This window comes from Triticum dicoccoides, chromosome 2A, assembly GCF_002162155.2.
Source record: "Triticum dicoccoides isolate Atlit2015 ecotype Zavitan chromosome 2A, WEW_v2.0, whole genome shotgun sequence".
NCBI lineage: Eukaryota > Viridiplantae > Streptophyta > Magnoliopsida > Poales > Poaceae > Triticum > Triticum dicoccoides.
Genome location: NC_041382.1, coordinates 559,788,194 through 559,795,719, shown reverse-complemented (window position 1 = coordinate 559,795,719; position 7,526 = coordinate 559,788,194).

The following is a 7,526-nucleotide window of genomic DNA, read 5'->3' as shown; positions in this document are numbered from 1 at the left end:
CGAGAAGACCCGATCAGTCTCGGAATCCCGGTTACAAGAAATTTCGACAATGGTAAAACAAGACCAACAAAGCCGCCCGAATGTGCCGACAAATCCCGATAGGAGCTGCACATATCTCGTTCTCAGGGCACACCGGATTGTCCAAACTTCCGGTAGGCCAGCCCAGAGTTGCCCCTTGTGGCCACCGGCGGCTGACAGGTTGGACCAACACTCAGAGGAGCACTGGCCCGGGGGTTTAAAATAAAGATGACCCTTGAGTCTGCAGAACCAAAGGGAAAAAGTCTTAGGTGGCAAATGTTAAAAACAAGGTTGGGCCTTGCTGGAGGAGTTTTATTCAAAGCGAACTGTCAAGGGGTTCCCATAACACCCAACCGCGTAAGGAACACAATATCAAGGAACATAACACCGGTATGACGGAAATTAGGGCGGCAAGAGTGGAATAAAACACCAGGCATAAGGCCGAGCCTTCCACCCTTTACCAAGTATATAGATGCAGTAATTAAAATAAGAGATATTGTGATATCCCAACATATCCATGTTCCAACATGGAACAAACTTCATCTTCACCTGCAACTAGCAACGCTATAAGAGGGGCCTGAGCAAAAGCGGTAACATAGCCAAACAAGGGTTTGCTAGGAAAGGTGGGTTAGAGGCTTGACATGGCAATATGGGAGGCATGATATAGCAAGTGGTAGGTAGCGCGGCATAGCAATAGAGCGAACAACTAGCAAGCAAAGATAGAAGTGATCTCGAGGGTATGGTCATCTTGCCTGAAATCCCGCAAGGAAGAAGAACGAGTCCATGAAGAAGACAAATGGGCAGAGCCGAACGGATCCTGACAACTCCGGAACGAAACCGAAGCTAACGAGAGAGGCAACCCGGAAAGAAGCAAACAACATAGTATACAACCACCACATAACAATGGCATGATGCACAACCAAGTATGATGCATGTCCGGTTTAAAAATGCATGGCATGTCAAAGAGCATCAAACAAAACTACAAATTAAGTGGAGGTCAATATGCAACCAGTTGCATATTGAAGAAACACCACATTTAATTATTTAGTTCTCTCCCGTTTAAACCACTCAACAAAATTAAATGCTGTTTAAACATGGCAAGAGGTGAAGCATAGGAAAACTACACGGTTAGGCATTTTAAATGAGGCCGGAAACATCAAACAACAATTCCGGTAAATCCTCATGTGCATTAGCAATTTAATGGAACAACAATTTAAACATTTTAAAAGTTTTTATCATGATGCGGATGACATGTGAAAGTTTTATGTAATTTTTATTAAATGTTGACATGAGCATTTGTCATCGTGGCGGAAACAAAAGGGGTGCCACGGCAACGATAACGAAAACGGTGCCACGGCAATGTTCCGGTTCCGGTAACTCGATCGAGATACCGATGCAAAGGAGAAGTGTGCGGATGCATGCAAAATATGGTGGGGCGCTCCCGGATACCGGGTGTCCCATGAGTCGATGGCATGGAAGTGAGAGACACTACAGACATGGTGCAGACAAAGGGTGCATCTCATACAACACAAGCAATCATTCTCGGACGGTCGTCTCGGGGTTATACCTTCGAAGCGTGCATTCTCGGATGGTTCGGGTTTGATGGGATGTCGACGGAAGTAGACGTTCATGGGTCGTAGTGGTAAGTAGTCGTACTCGTGAACTTGTCAGATCCACGGCGAGGGTAGTCGTTCACGGCGCATGTGCCCCACGGTTCTTCGTACAAGGTAGTCGTTCACGGTTCGTAGACGGACTTGACGGGTCCGAGGGCTCCGGCCATCATGGTACTTGGTGCAACACCACGTAGTCGTACATTTGAAGAGGAACTTGGCCATCCGAAGGTGTACTTGGAGAACAACGATCGCCGTGGTACTCGTCGGTCCACGACGTCGTTCTCGTAGGTCTTGGTGTTTCGTTCGGTACTCGTTCGGGCATCCGTGTGGTCTTGTCGGTGGTGTACTTGGTGAAATTCCACAGAGGCGGTCTTGGCAGGCAACGAGCAGCGGTGCGGTGTACCGACCTCTGTTGGAGGCAGTGCCTAGGAGGCGCTTAGGCACGCCTAGGCGCTAGGCAATGGCCAAACGCCTCGCCTAGGGCATAAATGGAGGTCTAGGCAGGGCCAACAAAGAATTGCCTTCCCAAGTAAGAAATCATGCCACGTACTGTACTAATATGCCAAACGGGTTATATTCCAATGGCAGTAGACAGTAATTAACTTATTTATATGCCCTAAACTAATATCAACACCCATATAATAATCACAAATACACTATGAGTAAAAACTATGTTACCTCCTAGGCCGCGCCTAGGGCACTTAGGCACCGCCTAGGCACTAGGTGAAGGCCAACTGCCTCGCTTACCCCTACCGCATTTTCCAACCTTGGTACCGACGCAGCAACGCAAGCGGGTGCTCGGGCAGGACTTGGCACCGGTCATCGTCCTCGCGTTCTCACACGACAAAAGCAGGGGACGGAAGGAAAAGCATGGGCAGGAGGAAGGACATGTCAAAGACAGGTGCTGGGTGCTTGGGGCGCCGGCGGCGGCCTCAGCAAGGAGAAGGGCGCGATGGGGTGGCCTGGAGGTCAAGGAGGCAGACGGGTTCGCGGGAAGAACTAGCGCGAAGATCTCCTCTCTGGTGCACGAGCGAGAAGGGAGAGAGATGGGGAACGGGCGCGGAGTCTCGCTGGACGAAGCTTGCAGGCGGCTGCGGGGTCGACGAGGTCGGCAGGGAGGCCTCGCTGGTGGCCGGTCGGCGGTGAGGCAAGCAACATAGCAGGCGGGAGGCGCGTCCATGGGGAACGACGTGAGGAGGAGGTCGACGAAGGAAGGCCATGGCACCATGGGGAAGGAGGCGCAGAGGCAGGGCTTGTTGGCGGTGGCGCCATGGAGGTGCTGGTCGCCGGCAGGGGCGGTTGGAGGTAGCAGCAAGGCGTGGCGCTACGAGGTGAGGGAGAGAGAGAGAGGAGGGAGGAGCGAGGCGGCGGAGATGGGATCATGGGAGAAGAAGCAACGCTCGCTGTCTCTGGCGGCGCGAGGGAGAGATCGATGGAAGAGGGAGAGAGCGATGCGGGAGTAGGCAGCGGGCACGGGAACGAGGTGTATAGGCTAGGGTTCGGCCGGGCCTTGCTGGAGTTTGGGAGGCTGATACGTCTCCAACATATCTATATTTTTTGATTGCTCCATGCTATATTATCTACTATTTTGGACATTATTGGGCTTTATTATCCACTTTTATATTATTTTTGGGACTAACCTATTAACCGGAGGCCCAACCCAGAATTGCTGTTTTTTTGTGCCTATTTTAGGGTTTCGAAGAAAAGGAATATCAAACGGAGTCCAAACGGAATGAAACCTTCGGGAACGTGATTTTCTCACCGAACATGATCTAGGAGACTTGTACCCTACGTTAAGAAGCAAAGGAGAAGGCCACGAGGTAGGGGGCGCGCCTACCCCCCAGGAACGCCCTCCACCCTCGTGGGCCCCCTGTTGCTCCACTGACGTACTCCTTCCTCCTATATATACCTACGTACCCCCAAACGATCAGATACGGAGCCAAAACCCTAATTCCACCGCCGCAACTTTCTGTATCCACGAGATCCCATCTTGGGGCCTGTTCCGGAGCTCCGCCGGAGGGGGTATCCATCACAGAGGGCTTCTACATCATCACCATAGCCCCTCCGATGAAGTGTGAGTAGTTCACCTCAAACCTATGGGTCCATAGTTATTAGCTAGATGGCTTCTTCTCTCTTTTTGGATCTCAATACAATGTTCTCCCCCTCTCTTGTGGAGATCTATTCGATGTATTCTTCTTATTGCGGTGTATTTGTTGAGACCGATGAATTGTGGGTTTATGATCAAGTCTATCTATGAACAATATTTGAATCTTCTCTGAATTCTTTTATGTATGATTGGTTATCTTTGCAAGTATCTTCGAATTATCAGTTTGGTTTGGCCTATTAGATCGATCTTTCTTGCAATGGGAGAAGTGCTTAGCTTTGGGTTCAATCTTGTAGTGTCCTTTCCCAGTGACAGTAGGGGCAGCAAGGCACGTATTGTATTGTTGCCATCGAGGATAACAAGATGGGGTTTTCATCATATTGCATGAGTTTATCCCTCTACATCATGTCATCTTGCTTAAGGCGTTACTCTGTTTTCATTAACTTAATACTCTAGATGCATGCTGGATAGCGGTCGATGAGTGGAGTAATAGTAGTAGATGCAGGCAGGAGTCGGTCTACTTGTCTCGGACGTGATGCCTATATACATGATCATGCCTAGATATTCTCATAACTATGCTCAATTCTGTCAATTGGTCAACAATAATTCGTTCACCCACCATAGAATACTTATGCTCTTGAGAGAAGCCACTAGTGAAACCTATGGCCCCCGAGTCTATCTTCACAATATTAATCTTCCAATACTTAGTTATTTCCTTTGCTTTTTTACTTTGCTTTTATTTTACTTTGCATCTTTATCATAAAAATACCAAAAATATTATCTTATCATATCTATCAGATCTCACTCTCGTAAGTGGCCGTGTAGGGATTGACAACCCCTTATCGCGTTGGTTGCGAGGATTTATTTGTTTTGTGGAGGTACGAGGGACTCACGCATAGCCTCCTACTGGATTGATACCTTGGTTCTTAAAAACTGAGGGAAATACTTACGCTACTTGCTGCATCATCCCTTCCTCTTCGGGGAAAAACCAACGCGGGGCTCAAGAGGTAGCAAGAAGGATTTCTGGCGCCGTTGCCGGGGAGTCTACGCAAAAGTCAATATACCAAGTACCCATCACAATCCTTATCTCCCGCATTACATTATTTGCCATTTGCCTCTCGTTTTCCTCTCCTCCACTTCATCCTTGCCGTTTTTATTCGCCCTCTCTCTCTATCCCCCTCTCTTTCTCTATTTGCCTCTTTTTGCCCGCTTGCCTTTTGTTTGCTTGTGTGTTGGATTGCTTGCTTGTTGCGATGGCTCAAGATAACACTAAATTGTGTGACTTTACCAATACCAACAACAATGATTTTATTAGCACTCCGATTGCTCCTCTTACTGTTGCTGAATCTTGTTAAATTAATGTTGCCTTGCTGAATCTTGTCATGAAAGATTCGTTTTCCGGCCTTCCTAGTGAAGATGCCGCTACCCATCTAAATAGCTTCGTTGATTTGTGTGATATGCAAAAGAAGAAAGATGTGGATAACGATATTGTTAAATTGAAGCTATTTCCTTTTTCGCTTAGAGATCGTGCTAAAGCTTGGTTCTCGTCTTTGCCTAAAAATAGTATTGATTCATGGAAGAAGTGCAAAGATGCTTTTATCTCTAAGTATTTTCCTCCCGCTAAGATCATCTCCCTTAGAAACGATATTATGAATTTTAAGCAACTTGATCATGAACATGTTGCACAAGCTTGGGAGAGAATAAAATTAATGATAGGTAATTGCCCTACTCATGGTTTGAATTTGTGGATGATTATACAAAAAATTTATGCCGGATTGAATTTTGCTTCTAGAAATCTTTTAGATTCGGCCGCAGGAGGTACTTTTATGGAAATCACTTTAGGAGAAGCTACTAAACTCCTAGATAATATTATGGTTAATTATTCTCAATGGCATACAGAAAGATCTACTAATAAAAAGGTGCATGCGATAGAAGAAATTAATGTTTTGAGTGGAAAGATGGATGAACTTATGAAATTATTTGCTAGTGAAAGTGTTTCTTCTGTGCCCTTGTCTACTTTGATTGAGACTAATAATGAATCTATGGATGTGAATTTTGTTGGTAGGAATAATTTTGGTAACAATGCATATAGAGGAAATTTTAATCCTAGGCCTTATCCTAGTAACCCTCTAATAATTATGGTAATTACTACAACAATTCTTATGGAAATTATAATAAGGTGCCCTCTCATTTTGAATCTAATATTAAAGAATTTATTACTTTGCAAAAGAATTTCAATGCTTTGATTGAAGAAAAATTGCTTAAGATTGATGAGTTGGCTAGGAACGTTGATAGAATTTCTCTTGATGTTGATTCTTTGAAACTTAGATCTATTCCACCTAAGCATGATATTAATGAGTCTCTCAAAGCCATGAGAATTTCCATTGATGAGTGCAAAGAAGGAACCACTAGGATGCGTGCTAAGAAAGATGCCTTTATAAGAGCGTGTTCTTCTAGTTCCTGTGAAAATAAAGATGAAGATCTAAAAGTTATTGATGTGTACCCTATTAAATCTTTGTTTTGCAATATGAATCTTAATAATGATGGGACTGAATATGATCCACCTTTACCTAGTAAGCGTTCCAAGAATTCGGAGTTTTTAGATCTTGATGCTAAAATTGATGAAAGTGGGATCGAAGAAATTAAAACCCTAGATGTTGCTAAACCCACTATTGTGGATTTCAAGGAATTTAATTATGAAAATTGCTCTTTGATTTATTGTATTTCCTTGTTTCAATCCGTGCTAAATTCTCCTCACGCTTATAGTCAAAACAAAGCGTTCACTAAACATATCGTTGATGCCTTGATGCAATCTTATGAAGAAAAACTTGAATTGGAAGTTTCTATCCCTAGAAAACTTTATGATGAGTGGGAACCAACTATTAAAATTAAGATTAAAGATCATGACTTCTATGCTTTATGTGATTAGGGTGCTAGTGTTTCCACGATTCCAAAGACTTTGTGCGATTTGTTAGGTTTCCGTGATTTTGATGATTGCTCTCTAAACTTGCATCTTGCGGATTTCACTATTAAGAAACCTATGGGAAGAATTAATGATGTTATTATTGTTGCAAATAGGAATTATGTACCAGTAGATTTTATTGTTCTTGACATAGATTGCAATCCTTCATGTCCTATTATTCTTGGTAGACCTTTCCTTAGAACGATTGGTGCAATTATTGATATGAAGGAAAGAAATATTAGATTTCAATTTCCGTTAAGGAAAGGCATGGAACACTTTCCTAGAAAGAAAATTAAATTACCTTATGAATCTATTATGAGAGCCACTTATGGATTGCCAACCAAAGATGGCAATACCTAGATCTATCCTTGCTTTTTATGCCTAGCTAGGGGCGTTAAACGGTAGCGCTTGTTGGGAGGCAACCCAATTTTATTTTTATTTCTTGCTTTTTGCTCCTGTTTAGTAATAAATAATTTATCTAGCCTCTGTTTAGGTTGTGTTTTTTGTGTTTAATTAGTGTTTGTGCCAAGTAGAACCGTTGGGAAGACTTGGGGGAAGTCTTGATATCTTGCTGTAAAAAACAGAAACTTTAGCGCTCACGAGAACTGCTGCCATTTTTATTTGGAAAGTGATATTTATTTAATTCTTTTTGAATATGATTAATAGATAAATTAGTCACGTTCAGAAATTTATTTTAGAATTTTTGGGGTTCCAGATCTTGCGCTAGCTACACATTACTACAGACTGTTCTGTTTTTGACAGATTCTGTTTTTCGTGTGTTGTTTGCTTATTTTGATGAATCTATGGATAGTAAAATAGTTTATAAACC